The following is a 24,148-nucleotide window of genomic DNA, read 5'->3' as shown; positions in this document are numbered from 1 at the left end:
GGTATGGTATTTGGTTTTACCTTTGCATAGCCAAAGAGGTGATAAAGTAAAGTATTCACCAAAAATCAAAAAATAATTTTAAAGGTTGAATTCTGCTATTACTTCAAAAAATAGTTGTAAAATAGTAGATTGTCTCCTCCCTAGATATTTAGGTTTCAGAAGTATCTATGTAAGGCACCTGGTACCCTGCTTTAGGTTCTATGAGAATAATGAATTCACTATAGACATGGTGTGAATTCTTAGGTAAATATCATCTTTTGAGGCCTCCTGGTTGGTATTTTCCATGTGCAGGGAATAGTGTCCACACCTCACCCATATTGCTATATTCCTTCAGTACTCCCTGTTCTTATATATGGTAAGGGCTTTTCATAGCGAACTCTGCCTGAGGGTTTTTTTTTTTTTTTTTCCTGGTCTCGATGTTCTTGGCCCACTCACCAAGCAGACTGAATTGCTAGAGTGTTAATAGTCTTAGGAGTAACCCTCAACCAATGCAGAAACAGATGGTGTATAAATACCTATGAAAGTCAGTGTTATGAGTTGAATTGCATCCCTCAGAAAGATATGCTGAAGTCCTGACTCCTGGTCCCCGTTAATGTGACTTTATTGGAAATAGATTCTTTGTAGATGTAATCATTTTACAATAAGGCCATACTATGTTAGGGTAGACTTTAATCCAACATGACTCATGTATTATAAAAAGAGGAAATTTTGTATACGGACAGACATGGGAGAAGCCAGCCATGTGAAGACAGAGGCAGAGATTTGAGTTATGCGGCAGCATAATGGTATGCCTGGGGCTACCAGAAGCTGGGAGCAGCAAGGAAGAATCCTCCTCTAGAGACTTTGGAGAGAATGTGGCCCTGCCAACACCTTGGTTTCAGACTTTTAGGCTCCAGAACTGTGAGAGAATAAATATCTCTTGTTTAAAGCCATCTAGTTTGTCATACTTTATTGTGGCAGCTCTAGGAAACTAAGTTTTAGGTATTAGCTTGGCTAGGCTACAGTGCCAGCTACTTAATCAAACACTAATCTAGGTGTTGCTGTTAAGGTATTTTGTAGATGTAGTTAACTTTAAGTAAAAAGTAATACCTTCAATAATATGGTGGGCCTCATTCAATCAGTTGAAGGCCATAAGAGCAGAAGATGGAATTTCTCAGAGAATAAATTCTACCTTGAAACCACAGTAACAACTTCTGCTTAAGTTTCCAGCCTGCCAGCTTGTCCTGCAGATCGTGTAGTTGCCAGTCTCCACAATTACATGAGCCAGTTTCTTAATAAATTCATCTGTGTGTTTGCATACTCACACACACACACAAGCACACACACTTTTCTGTTTCTCTTGAGATCTCAGACTGATACAATACTCTAATTCTCTTGCTTCTGGAATGGGATGATTCTGAGATATGTTTGTGTATTAGTTCGTTCTTATGCTGCTATAAAGAACTGCCTGAGACTGGGTAATTTATAAAGGAAAGGGATTTAATTGACTCACAGTTCTGCGTGGCTGGAGAGGCCTCAGAAAACTTACAATTATGGCAGAAGGGGAAGCAAATATGTCCTTCTTCACATGGCAGCAGGAGACAGAAGTTTAGAGAGAAGGGGGAAAAGTTCCTGATAAAACCATCAGATCTCGTGAGAACTCACTCACTATCACGAGAACAGCATGGGGGAACCACCCTGATAATCTAATAACTTCCCACAAGGTCCCTCCCATGACACGTGGGGATTATGGGGACTATAATTCAAGATGTTCAAGATGAGATTTGGGTGGGGGCATAGCGAAACCATATCAGTTCGGCACTATTTCCCAAAAGATCTCAGCAGGATTGATGCTCACAGTAGTAACCTGCTTATTAGCTTTCTTGTATTGGCTCCTTTCCTGTTGTGGCAAATGGATTCTAAGATGGTTCTCATGATCCCTGTTTCCCATTATTCCCATCCTCATGTGATTCTCTTCCTTTGTGTGTAGACATGACCTAAGACTTGTTTGTAATGGAGGTAATGAGATATGTATTATTACAAGTACAGAATTACATTACATAAGATTTTGCACCTGTCTTTCTGAGAAAAGTCTCTCTCTTGCTGGCTTTGAGAAAGGAAATGGCCATGCAGGGAAAGCTCACCTGGCAAAGAACTGATGGCAGCCTATGACCTACAGCCAATAAGAAACTGAGCTGGCCAGGCATGGTGACTCATCTCTCTAATCCCAGCTGTTTGGGAGGCCGAGGTGCGAGGATTGTTTGAGCCCAGGAGTTTGAGATCAACCTAAGCAACATAGCCAGACCCCATCTTTACAAAAAATTTAAAAATTAGCCAGGCGTGGTAGTGCATGCTCATGGTCCCAGCTACTTAGGAGACTATGGTGGAAGGACCGCTTAAGCTCAACTTGAGGTTGCAGTGAGGTATGATTGAGCCACTGCACTCCAGCCTGGGTGACACAGCGAGACCCTATCTCAAAAAAAAAAAAAGATACTGAGGCCATCAGTATGACAGTTCACAAGGAATTGAATGCTGCCAGTAACGACATGACCGTGGCAATAGATACTCCCCAAGTCTAACCTCACACGAGACTGCAGCACCACACAACACTTTGATGGCAGGCTTCGAGACCTGGAAGCATATTGGTTAGACTGCTGTCTGTGTTCTCTGGAAAAATTCCTCAAATTTTTCGATATGGTATTAACAACTTTATGAACCTCATAGAACTATCATTCACATTTTTCTGATAAAAGTGATATTTTAATAGTGACGTACTAATGGAAAAAATGCAACTAGAACTTGGGTCATCAAAGTCCTAGTTCAAGGATTTTCTTGTTCTACCCAAATGTATTCCTCTGGTGCTCACAGGAACTCAAATGTTGCCTATAAGCTTCTGGTGATATAGAAAGGCTCTAACTGACCTTCATACAGGATTCAGTACGTAAGTGTGGATGTGGGGGTGTGCAGGTCTGTTTTTTGTGATTTGTGAGAATTTGATTTTTACGTCAACATTTTTATCCACCAGCTCACATCTCTATTTCCAATTCAGAGCAACTTGGCAGTAAGAAGCATCAAAGATAATCATTTCATATGAGGAAATAGAGGGTTATTCAGCTATTAGCTGTCAAGAAAATTTGCCCGCTTGGCCTCTAGCTTCTTGATTGACATTGATTCAATTGGAAAACTGCAAAGATGTGACTATTTCACCTCCATTTAAAATAATTAGAATTAGCAAGAGAATATTTTATTGCCATACCTGTTGCTAATTTTCACAATTACCATGAACTTCTGGGAAAGGATAAAGAGGAAACCCATACTGACCTTTCTGGCAGGCCAGAAGATATTAACAATCAGCCCAAAGAGTTCACAGGACATCCTTTTCACTAAGTTGTTCTCATTTATTTTTCTATAAAATTATGACCTGATTCATTATCTTGGCATTGATCTATAACCGTAGTTCTTTGGAAAATGTATAAGGTCTGAAGTCAGGAAAACATTTCAGAAGCATTCACTCTAACATGTAGTCATTAATTTACCCTGAATTGGAAAAATAGCCTGAAAACTAGAGAATGCTTCCCTCTCAGGAGAAACTTCAGTGTCACTAGATATGGTAAACTGTAGTATGCTATTTTAACAAAATCCAGAGCAAAAAACGGATGAATCCAGGGGAAGTACCTATAGCACCATCTGAGGCTCAGGATGTTAAAAAAAAAAAAAAACAAAAAACCAGAAACAAAACAAAAACTCTTCTGGTAAAACAAAATGATTCTTAAATTGGATAAAAACTAATATTAAACTAATTTTTATAGAGAATCATTAAACAAAATTTGAAAGTAAAAATACGGCAAAGACATGTCTGGCAAATACTAACCAACACCAAAACAAACACACAAAACACAAAACTGACAGCCTATATTAACATTAAGCCAGGTTGCATTAAGAGCAAAAACAAAAAAGTTAAATGATGCCAAAAAGTGTAACAATAAAATCATAAAGAGTATAATCTGTAACATAGTATGTAAATTATCATGTTAATATATATTAGATAATATAGCTTCAGCTATTTTTAAGGCAAAACTTCAGAAACCACAAAGATAAATAGATAGAAATACCACAAAATTGAAAGTTTTTACTTATTTAGTCTAAGACAAAGCAAGCATACAAAAAATTTTTTAGATAATTTATTCGGAATAGGGAGACTGAGGATTTCAAGAATCATCACAAACTCCTATCCCACCATTTTGGGGTTACAGTCCATCCTTCTGAATGTTATTTGACACATGAACACATAGGAACTTACTTGTAAGTGACTATTAAATCAAAGAAAAAGCAAAAAAAAAAAAAGAGAGAGACATAGCTAGAAAATAAAACACTGCTTATTGTTGCTCATGAAATTTTGGCTAGAGTTGAGCTCTAATGAAAAGTCAAAGCTCTAAGAAACTGAAACTGCTAAACGTTTAAAATTTTATATTATAAAGAAACATACTACCCATTGTAGACAAGGGTGTGAGGATATGGAACCTCTCTATCATTGTAGGAAGGAGGTATAAATCAGTAAAACCTTTTTGCAGACTATTATCTGCCAAAATAAAAAGGAAAGTGAATACACCCTCTGGCCTAGCAATTTTACTTGCAGGAGAAGTGCAAAAACAAATGTTTTTCAGTGGGCTATTGGAAAATAATGATTATATATGAAAACTCATGTAATCCCATGCTACTATGAACTCATTAAAATGACTCAGGTAAATAAATAACAAATCAAGGTATAGAAAGTATAGTTCTTCTTGCAGAAAATCCCCCCCAAACCCTACTATAAATTTATATATGAATATATACATTCACATACAAATATTTATAAAGACACTTATAAAATATTAACAATAGCTATATCTTGGTAATGGTTTCAGAAGAAGGTTGTTTTTGTGACTTTTTTTTAAAACTATAAGGCTGTATTACATATAAAATACACACCATTTGAAAGGTTCTCCAGAAAAAACACATGAAGAAATGCTCCTCATCACTGGCCATCAGAGAAATGCAAATCAAAACCACAGTGAGATACCATCTCACACCAGTTAGAATGGCCATCATTAAAAAAGCAGGAAACAACAGGTGCTGGAGAGGATGTGGAGAAATAGGAACACTTTTACACTGTTGGTGGGACTGTAAACTAGTTCAACCATTGTGGAAGTCAGTGTGGCGATTCCTCAGGGATCTAGAACTAGAAATACCATTTGACCCAGCCATCCCATTACTGGGTATATACCCAAAGGACTATAAATCATGCTGCTATAAAGACACATGCACACGTATGTTTATCGCGGCACTATTCACAATAGCAAAGAGTTGGAACCAACCCAAATGTCCAACAACGATAGACTGGATTAAGAAAATGTGGCACATATACACCATGGAATACTATGCAGCCATAAAAAATGATGAGTTCGTGTCCTTTGTAGGGACATGGATGAAACTGGAAAACATCATTCTCAGTAAACTATCGCAAGGACAAAAAACCAAACACCGCATGTTCTCACTCATAGGTGGGAATTGAACAATGAGAACTCATGGACACAGGAAGGGGAACATCACGCTCCAGGGACTGTTGTGGGGTGGGGGGAGGGGGGAGGGACAGCATTAGGAGATACACCTAATGCTAAATGACGAGTTAATGGGTGCAGGAAATCAACATGGACATGGATACATATGTAACAAACCTGCACATTGTGCACATGTACCCTAAAACCCTAAAGTATAAAAAAAAAAAAAAAAAAAAGAGTATTATACAAGGATTTATTATAATAAATATAGGAATGTGCATCACAGCATTATTTATAAATTTGGAAAATAGAAATAATTAAAAGGTCTAGAAATAGGAAAATAGTCGGTTTTGTGGAAAGTGTAGAATGAAATTCAGGGTAACATTTAAAAATTATCTCATAAGAGAGTACTTTTTGGTGAAAAATTATGTTAGTAATAAAATGCCAGATTGTTTTCAAAAGACAAGCTATAAAGTATATGGCCTTAATATGCAATGATTTTATACAGTCAGTACTATTGACTAACCATGCCTGGAGGGGTCCTCATTCTTTGTCTGGCATCAGTCATGGCTCTACATCCATGGGGCACTTTGAGGACTTTGCAAAATCCTTCATGCCTCCATTATCTACTATTAACAACCTCATTTTTTTTAAGTTCGGGATATCATTTTGATTCCTAAATATTCTACATGTAATTGATTTTTACTTTGTCCATTTGCAATTTTATATATATATATATATATATATATATATAGAGAGAGAGAGAGAGAGAGAGAGAGAGGTAGAGAGAGAGCATATATTTCCATAATTGTAATCTAACATTTTTATAGCCTTTAGTTCAAGCAACTTTACCTGACTGAATCTGTGCCTTTCCGTCAATCTTATCATCATGATGTCATCATGATGTTGGTACACATACACAGTGGCCATGGAGTTGGAGTTGAGGTGTAGGGATATGGGAGAGAATAGATTAACATGTTAATGTTTGTATTTTGTGTTTAAGTGATAAGACTACAAGTGGTTTTTATCTTCTGTTTGCTTATTTTTATTTTATGAATGTTCTAAAATTAATATGTATTTCTTCAGTAATTTCAAAGTTAATGGAAAGGCAACTTTAAAACAATGTAGATAGAGGAAGCCCAATTTTGATTTGGTACTTACGTATATATTATATACCCCAACTTAGCTGTGGTTATGTCTTTGTGGTAAGAATAGGATTTTTTGCTTCCACATATTTTTAAAATTTATAATCAGAATAAAATTAATAATTAAAAATTTAAGTATGTTCTTGTACTTAAAAATGTTAGTGATGATCAGAGTCCAAGATGGCTGAATAGGAACAGCTCCAGTCTACAGCTCCCAGTGTGAGCAATGCAGAAGACAGGTGATTTCTGCATTTCCAACTGAGGTACCAGGTTCATCTCACTGGGGCTTGTCGACAGTGGGTGCAGGACAGTGAGTGCAGCCCAGTGAGCATGAGCCAAAGCAGGGCGAGGCATCGCCTCACCCAGGAAGCACAAGGGGTCAGGGAATTCCCTTTCCTAGCCAAGGTAAGCTGTGACAGACGGCACCTGGAAAATTGGGTCACTCCCACCCTAATACTGTGCTTTTCCAACGGTCTTAGCAAACGCACAGCAGCAGATTATATCCCACACCTGGCTCAGAGGGTCCCACGCACATGGAGCCTCACTTATTGCTAGCACAGCAGTCTGAGATAGAACTGCAAGGTGGCAGTGAGGCTTGGGGAGGGGAGCCTGCCATTGCTGAGGCTTGAGTAGGTAAACAAAGCAGCCAGGAAGCTCAAACTGGGTGGAGCCCACCGCAGCTCAAGGAGGCCTGGTTGCCTGCCTCTGTAGACTTCACCTCTGGGGATGGGGCATAGCTGAACAAAAGGCAGCAGAAACCTCTGCAGACTTAAATGTCCCTGTCTGACAGCTTTGAAGAGAGTAGTGGTTCTCCCAGCATGGAGTTTGAGATCTGAGAATGGACAGACTGCTTCCTCAAGTGGGTCCCTGACGCCAGAGTAGCCTAACTGGGAGGCACACCCCAGTAGGGGCAGACTGACACATTACATGGCCAGGTACCCTTCTGAGACAAAGCTTCCAGAGGAACAATCAGGCAGCAACATCTGCTGTTCAGCAATATTCACTGTTCTGCAGCCTCCGCTGCTGATACCCAAATAAACAGGGTCTGGAGTGGACCTCCAGCTGAGGGTCCTGACTGTTAGAAGGAAAACTAACAAACAGAAAAGGACATCTATACCCAAACCCCATCGGTACTTCACCATCATCAAAGACCAAAGGTAGATAAAACCACAAAGATGGGGAAAAAACAGAGCAGAAAAGCTGAAAATTCTAAAAATCAGAGTGCCTCTTCCCCTCCAAAGGAATGCAGCTCCTTGCCAGCAATGGAACAAAGCTGGACAGAGAATGACTTTGTCCCGTTGAGAGAAGGCTTCAGACAATCAAACTTCTCCGAGCTAAAGGAGGAAGTTCAAACTCATTGCAAAGAAGCTAAAAACTTTGAAAAAAGATTAGACGAATGGCTGACTAGAATAAACAGTGTAAAGAATGACCTTAAATGACCTGATGGAGCTGAAAACCATGGCAAAGAACTACATGACAAATGCACAAGCTTCAGTAGCTGATTTGATGAAGTGGAAAAAAGGGTATCAGTGATCAAAGATCAAATGAATGAAATGAAGTGAGAAGTTTAGAGAAAAAAGAGTAAAAAGAAATGAACAAAGCCTCCAAGAAATATGGGACAATGTGAAAAGACCAAATCTATGCCTGATTGGTGTACCTGAAAGTGATGGGGAGAATGGAACCAAGTTGGAAAACACTCCACAGGATATTATCCAGGAGAACTTCCCCCACCTAGCAAGGGAGGCCAACATTCAAATTCAGGAAATACAGAGAACACCACAAAGATATTCCTCTAGAAGAGCAACTCCAAGGCACATAATTGTCAGATTCACCAAAGTTGAAATGAAGGAAAAAATGTTAAGGAGCAACTCCAAGGCACATAATTGTCAGATTCACCAAAGTTGAAATGAAGGAAAAAATGTTAAGGGCAGCCAGAGAGAAAGGTCGGGTTACCCACAAAGGGAAGCCCATCAGACTAACAGCAGATCTCTCAGCAGAAACTCTACAAGCCAGAAGAGAGTGGGGGCCAATATATGGCGTACTTAAAGAGAAGAATTTTCAACCCAGAATTTCATATCCAGCCAAACTAAGCCTCATAAGTGAAAGAGAAATAAAATCCTTTACAGACAAGCAAATGCTGAGAGATTTTATCACCACCAGGCCTGCCCTACAAGAGCTCCTGAAGGAAGCACTAAACATGGAAAGGAACAACCAGTATCAGCCACTGCAAAAACATGCCAAATTGTAAAGACCATTGATGCTAGGAAGAAACTGCATCAACCAACGAGCAAAATAACCAGCTAACATCATAATGACAGGATCAAATTCACACATAACAATATTAACTTTAAATGTAAATGGGCTAAATGCTCCAATTAAAAGACACAGACGGCAAATTGGATAAAGAGTCAAGACTCATCAGTATGCTGTATTCAGGAGACCCATCTCATGTACAGAGACACACATAGGCTCAAAATAAAGGGATGGAGGAAGATCTACCAAGCAATTGGAAAACATAAAAAGGCAGGGGTTGCAATCCTAGTCTCTGATAAAACAGACTTTAAACCAACAAAGATCAAAAGAGACAAAGAAGGACATAACATAATGGTAAAGGGATCAATTCAACAAGAAGAGCTAACTATCTTAAATATATATGCACCCAATACAGGAGCACCCAGATTCATAAAGCAAGTCCTTAGAGACCTACAAAGAGACTTAGACTCCCATACAATAATCATGGGAGACTTTAACACCCCACTCTCAACATTAGACCGATTAACGAGACAGAAAGTTAAAAAGGATATCCAGGAATTGAACTCAGCTCTGCACCAAGTGGACCTAATAGACATCTACAGAACTCTCCACCCCAAATCAACAGAATATACATTCTTCTCAGCACCACATCACACTTATTCCAAAATTGACCACATAGTTGGAAGTAAACACTCCTCAGCAAATGCAAAAGAACAGAAATTGTAACAATCACTCAGACCACAGTGCAATCAAACTAGAACTCAGGAATAAGAAACTCACTCAAATGTTTTGAGTGAGTTTCAGTTCAACTACATGGAAACGGAACAACCTGCTCCTGAATGACTACTGGGTACATAATGAAATGAAGGCAGAAATAAAGATGTTCTTTGAAACCAATGAGAACAAAGACACAACATACCAGAATCTCTGGGACACCTTTAAAGCAGTGTGTAGAGGGAAATTTATAGCACTAAATGCTCACAAGAGAAAGCAGGAAAGATCTAAAATTGACACCCTAACATCACAATTGGGAGAACTAAAGAAGCAAGGGCAAACACATTCAAAATCTATCAGAAGGCAAGAAATAACTAAGATCAGAGCAGAACTGAAGGTAATAGAGACACAAAAACCCTTGAAAAAATCAAGGTATCCAGTAGCTGGTTTTTTGAAAAGAGCAACAAAATTGATAGACTGCTAGCAAGACTAATAAAGAAGAAAAGAGAGAAGAATCAAATAGGCACAATAAAAAATGATAAAGGGGATATCACCACCAATCCCACAGAAATACAAACTACCAGCAGAGAACAGTATAAATACCTCTATGCAAATAAACTGGAAAATCTAGAAGAAATAGATAAATTCCTGGACACATACACTCTCCCAAGACTAAACCAGGAAGAAGTTGAATACCTGAATAGACCAATAACAGGCTCTGGAATTGAGGCAATAATTAATAGACTACCAACCAAAAAAAGTCCAGGACCAGATGGATTCTCAGCCAAATTCTACCAGAGGTACAAGGAGGAGCTGGTAAGATTCCTTCTGAAATTATTCCAATCAATAGAAAAAGAGGGAATCCTCCCTAACTCATTTTATGAAGCCAGTATCATCCTGATACCAAAGCCTGGCAGAGACATAACAAAAAAAGAGAATTTTAGACCAATATCCCTAAGGAACATCGATGCAAAAATTCTCAATAAAATACTGGCAAACCAAATCCAGCAGCACATCAAAAAGCTTATCCACCATGATCAAATGGGATTCACCCCTGGGATGCAAGGCTGGTTACACAAATCAGTAAACATAATCCAGCACAGAAATGGAACCAAAGACAAAAACCACATGATTATCCCAATAGATGCAGAAAAGGCCTTCAACAAAATTCAACAGCCCTTCATGCTAAAAACTCTTAATATATTAGGTATTGATGGGACATATCTCAATAAGAGCTATTTATGACAAACCCACAGCCAATGTCATACTAAATGGGCAAAAACTGGAAGCATTCCCTTTGAAAACTGGCACAAGACAGGGATACCCTCTCTTACCACTTCTATTCAACATAGTGTTGGAAGTTCTGGCCAGGGCAATCATGAAGGAGAAAGAAATAAAGAGTATTCAATTAGGAAAAGAGGAAGTCAAATTGTCCCTGTTTGCAGATGACATGATTGTATATTTAGAAAACCCCATCATCTCAGCCCAAAATCTCCTTAAGCTGATAAGCAACTTCAGCAAAGTCTCAGGATACAAAATCAATGTGCAAAAATCACAAGCATTCCTATACGCCAATAACAGACAAACAGAGAGCCAAATCATGAGTGAACTCCCATTCACAATTGCTTCAAAGAGAATAAAATACCTAGGAATCCAACTTACAAGGGATGTGAAGGACCTATTTAAGAAGGAGAACTACAAACTGCTGCTCAATGAAATGAAAGAGGATACAAACAAATGGAAGAACATTCCATACTCATGGATAGGAATAATCAATATCATGAAAATGGCCATACTGCCCAATGTAATTTATAGATTTAATGCCATCCCCATCAAGCTACCAATGACTTTCTTCACAGAATTGGAAAATACTACTTTAATGTTCATATGGAATCAAAAAAGAGCCCGCATTGCCAAGACAATCCTAAGCCAAAAGAACAAAGCTGGAGGCATCACACTACCTGACTTCAAACTATACTACAAGGCTACAGTAACCAAAACAGCATGGTACTGATACCAAAACAGAGATATAGACCAATGGAACAGAACAGAGCCCTCAGAAATAATACCACACATCTACAACCGTCTAATCTTTGACAAACCTGACAAAAACAAGAAATGGGGAAAGGATTCCCTATTTAATAAATGGTGCTGGGAAAACTGGCTAGCCATATGTAGAAAGCTGAAACTAGATCCCTTCCTTACACCTTATACAAAAATTAATTCGGTGGATTAAAGACTTAAACGTTAGATCTAAAACCACAAAAACCCTAGAAGAAAACCTACGCAATACCATTCAGGACATAGGCATGGGCAAGGACTTCATGTCTAAAACACCAAAAGCAATGGCAACAAAAGCCAAAATTGACAAATGGGATCTAACTAAAGAGCTTTTGCACAGCAAAAAAAAACTACCATCAGAGTGAACAGGCAACCTACAGAACGGGAGAAAATTTTTGCAATCTACTCATCTGACAAAGGGCTAATATCCAGAATCTACAAAGAACTCAAACAAATTTACAAGAAAAAACTCAAACAGCCCCATCAAAAAGTGGGCAAAGGATATGAACAGACACTTCTCAAAAGAAGACATTTATGCAGCCAACAGACACATGAAAAAATGCTCATCATCACTGGCCATCAGAGAAATGCAAATCAAAACTACAATGAGATACCATCTCACACCAGTTAGAATGGTGATCATTAAAAAGTCAGGAAACAACAGGTGCTGGAGAGGATGTGGAGAAATAGGAACACTTTTACACTGTTGGTGGGACTGTAAACTGGTTTAACCATTGTGGAAGAGAGTGTGGTGATTCCTCAAGGATCTAGAACTAGAAATACCATTTGACCCAGCCATCCCATTACTGGGTATATACCCAAAGGATTATAAATCATGCTGCTATAAAGACACATGCACACATATGTTTATTGCGGCACTATTCACAATAGCAAAGATTTGGAACCAACCCAAATGTCCATCAATGATAGACTGGATTAAGAAAATGTGGCACATATACACCATGGAATACTATGCAGCCATAAAAAATGATGAGTTCATGTCCTTTGAAAGGACATGGATGAAGCTGGAAACCATCATTCTGAGCAAACTATCACAAGGACAAAAAGCCAAACACCACATGTTCTCACTCATAGGTGGGAATTGAACAATGAGAACACTTGGACACAGGAAGGGGAACATCACACACCGGGGCCTGTCATGGGGTGGGGGGAGGGAGGAGGGATAGCATTAGGAGATATACCTAACATAAATGACGAGTTAATGGGTGCAGCACACCAACATGGCACATGTATACATATGTAACAAACCTGCACGTTGTGCACATGTATCCTAGACCTTAAAGTATAATAAAAAATAGTTAGTGATCATAGTCTAAGGTCTGGTGACTCAAAGTGTAGATCACAGACCAGCAGTGTTTGATGTCACCTGGGAAGTACAGAAACTCAGAGACAACCCCATTTCTGCTCATTTAGTATCTGCCTTTTAGCAAGGTGATCAGCATGAATATTAAAATTTCACAAGTACTTCTGTAGGTGATGATTCACTACCCAGAGACTTTTTTCATCTATGTTATCATCATTCTTTAGCTCCTCTGTTAAAAATTGATTGGCATTAAGTGCTGCTACAGTTAGAAGTGACTGAAGTTGGATGATGAGCACTTATTTCTAACACTAGATCACTCCTATAGTGCTTTGAATAGGCTTTCTTTTCTGTGATGTTTTGATTAAAAATATACATACCTTATATGGCTATAAGTAGTCTATTTGAACATAGAGTAAATGAGGGAAGGTAGGGATAGGAGAGCAGAGAGACTTTGACTATAATTAATCCTCACCCATAAGCAGAGAGGAGTTGCTCAGAGGCATAAGTCATGATGGGGTTAAGAGGTGGATATATTTTTATCAATCAAATCATTTTTGTTCAATACTGATTATCAGATTATGGGAGGACTTATTAACAACTTATAACCATATGTAGCTTTTGATTTTATAAATAATTTTTCATAAGTATCTAAATGTATTGTCACCACTACCCAGTGGGATAGACATTTTAAGCAAGATCACTGTGGTTCAGGGAGGTTCACATCTGGCTAAAGAACTGAGAGCTAATCTCAAAGGGTCAAAGCTCCTTTCTGCAGCAATAGCCAAGATTTAAACAGGGCAGAGTCATGACGACTCTTCCTCATGGACGAGTCTGACTACGATCCCATTCATTCGGCCATACATCTTTCTCACCTACCTAAGCCCAGGACTGTGTTGGGTACTAGGCAGAAAGCTAAGAAACATAATGTATAGTCCTCACCAATTAAGAGCTTACAATCTTCTGAAGACAGACTGTCATTCTCACATTTTATATATATTTACATCATCCTTACGAACGTGACATATCCTAGGTGAGTGTTCATTCTGGAAATCACTGTTTCTTAACCTCTAGCTCAATAAACTGATTTTGTGACAATGCTAGGGACTTACATATATGAACCAGCATGCTTGTATCAAAATAAGTGAGTCCATTTTTGTCAGAACATTTTTTCCCCTTTTCATTGTGATGTCAACATTTATCCCCAGAAAGCAGGAATAGCATTTCCCAGATTAAAAACCCCAGACCGTTTCAAATGGAAATCCCTCCTGATTATGTGACTTGTTCCTGTTCTGAAGAGCCACACCCCAGAGAGCAGAGAATGACATTCATCTGCCATTGCTGCTGCTCCCAGTTAAGTATCATCACCAAAGTAGCAGGTTTTACTGCTCTGCCTACTTGGTTGCTGGACTCATTAAGATCACTGAAAGGGTTGGCTTAGAAACAAATAGTGTCTTCAATAATGAATACTGTAATGAAAACTACAGATTTTAGTTTCTATAAATGCAGACTAGAAAATGTTATCAAAATTTTGCCTTAGAACTGAGCATTATAGGCACACAGACATTTTTTCCAACCTTACTTGCATGTATTTACTCATTCTAGTCGATAGCTCCAGATATGTCTTTACACACAGCAAAGCAGCACAGTAAGAGCATGGAGTCTGCAACTGCATTTCCTGAGTTTGAACTGAGATTTGACCAAGCATTAGATGTGTATACTTAGGCAAATTGCTTAACCTTGCTGTGATTCAGCTCACTCATCTATAAAATGGGAATAATAATTGGATCTCATAGTGCTGTCGAGAAGACTGAATGAGATCATGTAACCATGGTGCTTAGGACAGTGCTTAGCATCTACTTGGCATCACACATATATTAGTTATTGCTAAATAGTGCCTTCTCTGGAACTGAAGTTCAAACATCTTCCCTCCATAGGGAATGTACAGTGAAAGATTTCTATACATTCTATGTGATAGTGCAAGTCTTTACTCCTACAGAAAAGGAAAATGGTAAAAATAGTACTGAATAAGAAATTAGGAGTTATATGTCAGTAGTTACAATTCTCTAACTTGGGAACTAATTTCTTAGCCTTTCTAAGATACAGTTCTTCATTTGTAAAAGAGGAGATTAGAATAACTAATCTCAAAATTTTCTTTCAGTCCTAAATTTCAATGATTCTGAGGTTTTGGTTAGCGTTCCATCTCATATGAGAAAGGGAAGGTTGGCATGAGTGATCATAACTAATAATTGCATGCATAATCATTTATAATTGAAGCTGAAAGAAAAGGCATTTTAAACTGTCTTAACTGGTAGCTAATAGCTATTCTTTATAAAGTTTATTCCAATTATCTAGTGCTTATATCATTGGAAAGAGAATCCACTATATTAGAGCTAATTGGATCCCTTAGAAAACTCACTCCTGGGAATCAATATTTATCTATTGAACCGCACCTCTAGAAGAGTGTCTAAAATGACCCCAGGAAGCTGACCCAGAAATGTTGGAACCACTGCTGTAATAATTCTGTGGCCCCTGGGGCCCAGTGGGAGGTCAAAGCAGTCCAGCCATGGGAGGCTGACTCTTGGCCAACAGCTGATTAGCCTGCTGGAGGAAGGAGATCTGAACTGAGGGGACAGACTACTCAGGAGTCTTTGAAGATCCATGGAGCCCCCATATGGCTTATTCAGCAAATGCTTTAGTTTGTGTGGTATTGGGTTATATATGTGAATCTAATAAAATGACTCGACTTATATCAGACTGAGACAGCTTAAAAATTTTCCATCCACTGCTTTCAGTAATAATGGAGGGTAAAAATTATATCCAAACTAAACACAAAATGTAAAAAGTCATGTTGGTGACATTGATGTGGTTCCTTGCCCTCATGGTGCATGCATCCTGGAATACCTGTCCACCTGGAACTCCCTTAGTCTGTGACATTTGCCAGGGAAATCGCCCATTCACGTTTGAGGGAAGATTGCTGTGGTTTATAATTCACACACCATCACCCTCCCTCCAACCCCACATAACTCCGTCTATAACAGTGGAAAAATAACAAGTCCTTGTTGAGATATGCTGATAAGTGACCAGCACTGTAAAATGACATATTAGACTTTTCAGTGTTCTTGAGGCAGGCAAAATGTGAATGCTAAATGTTCTCTATTTAACTGCTTTAACAGATAGGATTTTGCTGACAGTAAGAAAAAAATTATAAGAATAGTTGGGAGAAGTTCTGTAGATTAGTGCTGTCCAATAGAACTTTCTGCAAAAAAGGCAAGATTTTAGATCTGTGTCCTGTCCAATATGGTAGCCACTAGCCATATGTGCTTATTGAATGCTTGCGATGTGGCAAGGGTGATAGAGAAACTAAATATTAAATTTTATTTAATTTCAATTCATTTAAATAATATGGCTGGGGTTACCGTTTTAGAGAGTGTAGCTATGGATCCTACAAGTCAAGAAACTTGGCTTGTTATTATTTAGTAAATAATTTTAACCCAAGCCCTCTGCCATTGTTTCCACTTTTTTTTTCTCAAAACCACTTGAGAAAAAAAATTAACTTTTAATTTCCAACCTTAGTATTGAGTAGTCCAGCTCCAAGGAAAATTATTAGGGGTGTTGTATCTGTTTTCCTCCCATGGCTTTTCTTAATATCAATTTTATTCTTTAACTCTATTAACTTCTTACCTTTTTAAACCCTCAAGCACTGTTTCAAGTCCCATCCTCTTGTTTTGCTCCGTTGCTTATAAACAGTTAGTTTGTAATGCCCCCTTGGAGCACTTTGATTGCAATATGTTATTACTGAAGACCAAACAATGTGTTTGAATCCTAAAGCTAATGTTTTTCAAAGTGTGATCTGAGAACCCTCGCATTAGAGCCACCTGAGGGTTTGGGGAAGTGCATGTTGAAAATTTGGATTCCAGGGATCTACCCTCAGATGCTAATTTTAAAAAAATCTGTAGAAGAGGGAACAAGGACTCTTCTTAGGGACTAGTATAGTGGGTAGACTCTGCAACCAGGCTGCCTTGGCTTGAATTCCAGCTCTAGATTTTACTAAATGTTAATCCTTAAGCAATAACAAAACCTATTTGTACTTACACTTTCTTCCCTGTGAAATGAGAAAATCCTAGTCCTTAACTCAGGGCTGTTGTGAGGAAAAATTCAGTTGATATATGTGAAGTGCTTAAAAGAGTGCCTGGTGATATTAAGCATTATATTAACTAGAATTCCTATTACATTTAGCAAACAACTTGAATGAATCTTATATACCCTTAAGTTTGAGAACTCCATTTCAAGGAAAACAGTAGAAAAGTAGAGAACACAGATTGTGTAGTGATAGCTCCTATCTTGCGTCTGTGTGTCCTCAGCTGTAAACTGAGATGGTGATATTTGCTCAGAGTTAAATGGATATAGAAAACAAATGTGAAAGCACTTTACATTTCACGTAAGCTGTATTATAGTTTACACATGAGGATACCAGATTGGGGTTTTAGATAGAATGAGATGCTTAGGGGCTATCAAATAGAGTATCACATTGGGAAACTGCGAAGAGAAGGAAGAATCAAATTCAAGTATGTGGGGAGGAGGAGTGGTATCCCTCTGTGAGTGCAATTTACAAATAGCTGTGCTTATAACACATAAAGACTTTCAGTGGAACCATTGTGCATACCAGGTTATAAAGCCTTCCATTCCGTAAATAACATACACCTGTCAGCTGGGACAGGCACTTTTCTCTTGTCAGCAAGCTGGAGTGAAAGCTTTGCTGATCATCATGCTGGCAGGTAGAAAATGGACCTCATCATCAATTTATTCTGGAAGTGCGAAGCTCCTTGCCCCTGGGAGAGATTATAAGATGGAGTCATTTTCCTCCTGACACCTTCAGATTCAGTTACTCGTTGTGGGAAAACTCAAGATTCACATTCTGTGCCTTTGGCAAGAAAACATTTTCTACAAGCTACTGGCTAACACCTCACAGAAAAGTTTTATTTAAGGTCCATATGGGACCAGAAACCAAAAACCAATAAATTGACTCTAGAGAACACAAAATATCTCAAGGCTGAGGCTGGCAGACTTCTTTTCTTTTCTTTCAGTATTACAGATCAGTATTGTTTTAAATGAATAATTGAATTCTGAAAACAGTATGTGGTAAGTTTTGACATTTTCTACCCTCTCAATTTTTGCAATAGACATGTAAACTAATCACCCTTCATTTTACTTAGATAGCATACTGTGCTCCATTTCCATTAAAGAAACTATGCATGCTGCCCTCTTTCAATATTTTTAAAAGTACTACATGTCTATCATTTAAGTATTTTTCTATGAATATGATTGTGCCTTAGAGCTTACTTCAGAAGAGCAAAGTTTAATCTAATTGCCCAGCATAATTATCTGTTTTCTGAAGTTAGTTTAGTTCTAGACTTCCCTTGGGGATGAGACATTAAGTTGCCCTGAAAAGGGGGCTGGGGAAATTGAACTGAGGGAACTCATGGTACAAAGGAGCCCTGAGAGCTATAGTCAGCTCTGAAATTGAGACAAGTTGAATCAGTGGCACCTCAAAGAGATCTTTATCTAAGCTTCATCATAAAATCTTCCATTAACAGGAGAGAATTGTCAGAAGTTTTTCAACAGGACTCATCTTCCCTAGAACCCATGAATAGAAAACCTACCAGATTCTCCTGGAGTGAATAGGATCAGCTGAGCACTCAAGAAGGCCAAATTGACACCTCCTGGGGCTGATTTATGACTAGACAGACAGGCTTTAGGGCATACAGAACAAGCTACTGAACATATTGCTATTTCTTTTGTCTTCATACCAGGTTGAAGTTGAGTCTTAAACATATTTTTCTTCTCAATTTATGGTTAACTTCTGTCATATAAGCATTGGAATGAACACAATTAAACACGTTTCTTGAGAGATAATCTTTTATTTACGCCCCCTTTTGTCAATCCCCATCACATTTTCAAAGTTAGTTGTCCTCCACTGTGCCAAGAAAAAAATACTAGCACCTAAAAGCAAAGAGAAATGAAAAATATATACTAATTCTTGGCTTTTGAGCTTCCAGTGACCTAGTCTAGGCAACATGAGGGTCATTTAAGAAAGTTTCAGAGGTAAATAACTATATGCCATTTTAGCAATACTGGCTGACTTCAGTGCCAAAGCCCCTATGTAATTTGACTTCACCTAAAGTCAGTTTTCATCTCATGGAGACTCACAGAAACCTTTGACAATCCAATTAAAGCAATGAATTCAATCTGTAGTAAAAAAAAAAAAAAAAGAAACCTCGTATATATAAACACAAAAAATTTGGACGCAATTTTAGAAGGTTTTTGGATATTATGAAGTCAATCCACGGATGCCCAGAACAAACCTAATTTAAATTACACTAATTACACTACCGACTGGAAGGAATAGACTTTGGAATCTGACAGCTTAAATTTGCACCTTGGCTCTGTTACTTCCTATGTGAAGTACCTTGTCTAGACTTCATTTCTCTGCTTTGTCAAATGAGAACAATGAAAGCATCTATTTCCTAGAGTTTTTATGAGAATTAGATGATGTAATATGTACAAAACTCTTAGCACAGGCCTAGTATAAACATAGCATTCAATGGAAGTTGGCACTATTTTGAAATCAATCATTTGAAAACAATGTGAATAGAACTCAACAAAATGAAAATTTTCTTAAACGCCATTATTCTCCTTTTCTCTCACCCCAGAAGATGTAGTAGATGTAAAATAAAATGGATTTAAAGGAAAAAAAAAAGCAGACAAAGATTGAGAGGAGTGCTTGAACATGGATGTGGTAGAGGAGCAAAGTACCATGGTGGAGGAAAAAGATAGGGTGGGCTTTTAACCTGTATCTTTAAGAACTTTCTTGCCACATGGTAGCTCAAGGGACAGAAAAACAGCACTGACTATCCAGTGCCACAGGGCCAGCAGATAGCATTCAGGCTACACAGGAACCTGACAAGTGTTAAGAGATACAACAAAGAGACCTGTGAGCATGGCAAACCCCATAGCATCTCCAAACCCCATACCATCTCCAAACCCATCCCCAGCATTATCTGACTACCATCAAGGGTTGACAGTCATCTGGTGAGGAAAGTGCAAAGAGGGATGGTCATGTTCAAATTGTGGCATGGTGGGTTCTCTGCCAACAACCAACATCCACATTCACCCACTCTTCAACCCTCAGGAGCACAAGCTAGAACCTGGGCCTCCTTCTTCCAATAACAGCCAGAGCAAAACAAGTTCAAAAACAAAAATAACTGTACACCCGAGGAGCATAATTGTTGCAAACAAAGGCAGCCATCCAAACTGCACATACTAAGTGACCCAGCATTAGCACTGCTTCTGAAAATTCTAGCCAAAAACTCTAAACAAAACTAGTAAACATTCTTAAAGAATTAAGCTAGAACGGTTGGAACATGAGGCAGAAACAAGCATTTATAAATAAGAACCAAGTAGGCATACTTGGTGTGAAAAATGTTAGTTTAAATAAATTACCAATACCTTGGATAAACAGCTAAAAGATACAACCAAATAATAGAACAGAATACGGAAAAGTGGGCTAGAAAATTCTCCCAAAATGTCCTAGGAGAGAATAAAGAGAGAGGAAAAAAAAGTCAACATACTTGGAGCCAGCAATAGAAATATCAAAGTATTTTTAAAAAGAAATTCCATTTGGAAAGAAAAAATGTATGTAGACACAGAAAAGGAAATATTTCAAGAAGTGACATCCAAAAATTTCTCTAATTGAAAAAGGTTGGAAAACTTCTGATTGAAAGGGCTTCAGAATGAAACAGCATAGAGAATAAGAAACCCAAACCTAAAAACATTGTAAAATACATGGCTATTGAAGACAAAGAGAAAAATTTAAAAGTTTCTAGAGAGAAAAGGAGACTCTCCATGAAGGGAAACAAGTCATATTGGCCTCAGACTTCAAAAAGGCATGCTTGAGTGTAGAACACAGTGATATAATATTTTCAAAATGTTGCAGGAGATAGCTTTCTGATTTTAAATCAAAATCCAAAAATATGCTGTTATATATAATCATTAAGAGACATATTTAAAAACAGATTTTTTGGAACTTGGCAAACTCATGCTCAAATTCATATGGAAGAATAAAAGTCAATTTTTAAAAAAAGAAAATTAAAGGTGTATGGGACAGGTAGAGAGGAGGGGCTTATTCTACCTATATTAAAATATAACCAAATCTCTAGTGATAAAAGTCAGTATAGTATTAACTCAGGAATAGATAAATAAACCAATGGATGAGAACAATGTTTAGCTTTCAACATAGCACCACAAAGTAACAGGGAAAAAGGATCATTTAGGAATGGTATTTGGAAAACAGAATTAGTATATGAAGGAAAATAAAGCTAACCATGCACATTTCCATGGCATACATGGTAGACAGATTAAAAACTTGTTATTAAATAAAAAGAATAAAAGTGTAAACAAAAGTTTTGTAATTTAGGCATAGAAAAAACTTTTTAAATGAAACCCCAACATATAAACTGTATGGCAAAAATATATGGATCATTTGATTACATTGAAATTAAGGTTTTCCGTCTAATGGACAACAGACAAAATCAACAGATAGATGGCATAATAAGAAAGACATCTGTAAGTCAATATGAAAAAGACAGAAATCTCAATAGAAAAATGGGGAAAATAGGTGAACAAGCAGTGCATAGGTAGATAATACCATGGCTAACAGGAACATATATGAAAGAATACTCGACCCTACTATTAATCAGATAAAGGAAAAATTAAAGAACAATAATATATCACTTTATGCAGTCAGAATGGCAAAAAATTAATTTTTAGGAATGGCAGGAAGCTGGAAACAATCTGTGTTGTTATTGATCAAAAACATATAAAATATGGACCATGAAGACAATGGAAAAACCAACTACAGGAAGGAAGGAAGGAAATACCACAGAGTAAAATTTCAAATGTGTTAAGCACAAAAAGTGAGAAGCAGAGAAGCTTAAGCAGCAAAATATCCTACACACAAGATTAAAAATACCCTGTCACATAATAATATTACAGGAATATGTGCATATTTAAGACCTGTATCACAAATAGGGTGGTGCCCATGTGTAAGAGGGGAATGGGGGCAGACATTGAGAAGAAGAAAAATAACAATAGATAAGGTGGAAGCCTTGAATTGACCAGTGATGACAATGTGCAGTGGGCTGAGGAATATATTAAGTCAACTCTGCACTCAAAAATAAAAACAAACACATAGATCTTTAAGGCATAGAACAAATTAAGCAAATAAGAACATGAAGATGAAATAGAAGATATTAAAGAGATAAGAAAAACTTTAGATTTGGATAGGTTTCAGTATCTTTGTATGGAAAAAGTTTACAGTAATTTTTAAAAGTCTAACATAATATAATTTAATATTTTATTTCAGAGATTTAAAAAGTTGTTTTATGTATTTTAGAGATATAGTAAGACACTGGTCAAGGAAAGGAGAGTGTTAATTTTTAAAAAGTATCCGCATAACTTTCTGTCAACTCTATTTCTGGCTATAGAGGAAAAATTGTAGAGAACTGTGTAAATTTATAGAATTAAAAAAGTGTTTTAAAGTATAGAATGAAGGATTAGTGGAATAAAAAGAGTTTCTGGAGGGGACTGTTAAAATACAAAAAACTCATAATGTTAGTTTAGACTAATGATCTGATAGAGAATAAAACTGAGGTGACCAAATGATTAGGCTTGGCTCTAGAAAAGGATGGGGATTTTATATTATAGAAATAGTTGCTGTAGTGGTGACAGACATGGGGACATTTTGAATATCTTGCTTATCCTTCCTTATTTTCAAAGGATCATGTATCTAGTATGAAGACATTGTAAGTCAAAGATAATAGAACCAGTCATACCTAAAAGGTTAAAACTGCAGAAAGAGTTGGAAAGTCACCTAATATTGAATACTGATAATATAAATAATAATACCATGGATATCTTGAATTAATATACCCCCTCACTTCCTAGGGGCTGAAAGAGCTGTGACCGTAGCCCACAAAATGTTTCACATGAATATAAGACTGCCATCATTTTTTATGGGTTATTATATTGATTCAATGCAATGAGACCTGGTAGTGCCCCACCTTCTCTGTCAACATCAGAAGGATTTGTGGTCACATTCTCATAATGAAAAGGAAGAATGGGCTGTTAGAACTAGCCTAAGGCAGGAATTTTGATAAAGGAGATGAATCATGCCTCAAGAGAGGGAGGTAGAAAAGAAATGACTAAAAATAATCAGGGTAAAAATAGTTTCAGAAACTGGAGAAAATACTACTGGAATCTCTATATTCATGTTTCAACGATAGGTATTTTTGTTGCCTCCATATGCTTCCTATACACTGATCGCCTACCTTAAATGTCCCCATGTCTGTAAGAATCAAAGCTTCTATTCCATAATTACAAATCCCTGTCCTTTCCTAGAGCCAAGCCTAATCATTTTGTGACCTCAATTTTATTCTTCATCTGACCATTAGTCTAAACTAACATAACATATTGATATTTTAATGGTCCTGATCCCCCCCACCCCAAGACTCTTTTTATCCCACTAATCCTCCATTCTACACTTTAAAACACATTTTTATCTATGAATTTACACATTTCTTTATATTCTTTCCTCTATAGCCAGATATAGAGTTGACAAAAACAGCTATGTGATGACACTTTTTTTTAATTTAACATACTCTTCATTCTTTAAAAAAGTCTGACTACATGTCTTAATTGCTGAATATTGAATATTTTAATGGGGCTCTGAATAAATTCTTATCTTGCTACTGTTTAAAATTAGCTCTATATTATGATTTCAATGCCTTGAGTATGTCAAGCATTGTTATAATTCCTTACAGAATCATATGTATAAGATTCCTTATAGAATTATAAAACTAAACAGTTCCATAACTTGCTAAACCATGTTGACCACCATACGTAAAACCAATAATATTGTGTGGATGCAATGATTCACAAAGGTTGTTTTACTTCTAAAATTAAATTTTTATGACACAAAGTTGAAATAGTTTAGGCATTATAACCAAATATATCATTATAATAAAAAATTCTATGAAATAAACAATGCAACAATTACCCAGAATTCTCTATTCCTA

The sequence above is a fragment of the Symphalangus syndactylus genome, chromosome 8, assembly GCF_028878055.3.
Source record: "Symphalangus syndactylus isolate Jambi chromosome 8, NHGRI_mSymSyn1-v2.1_pri, whole genome shotgun sequence".
Lineage (NCBI taxonomy): Eukaryota > Metazoa > Chordata > Mammalia > Primates > Hylobatidae > Symphalangus > Symphalangus syndactylus.
The sequence above is the reverse complement of the archived record's forward strand: the minus strand, read 5'-3'. Positions refer to the sequence as shown.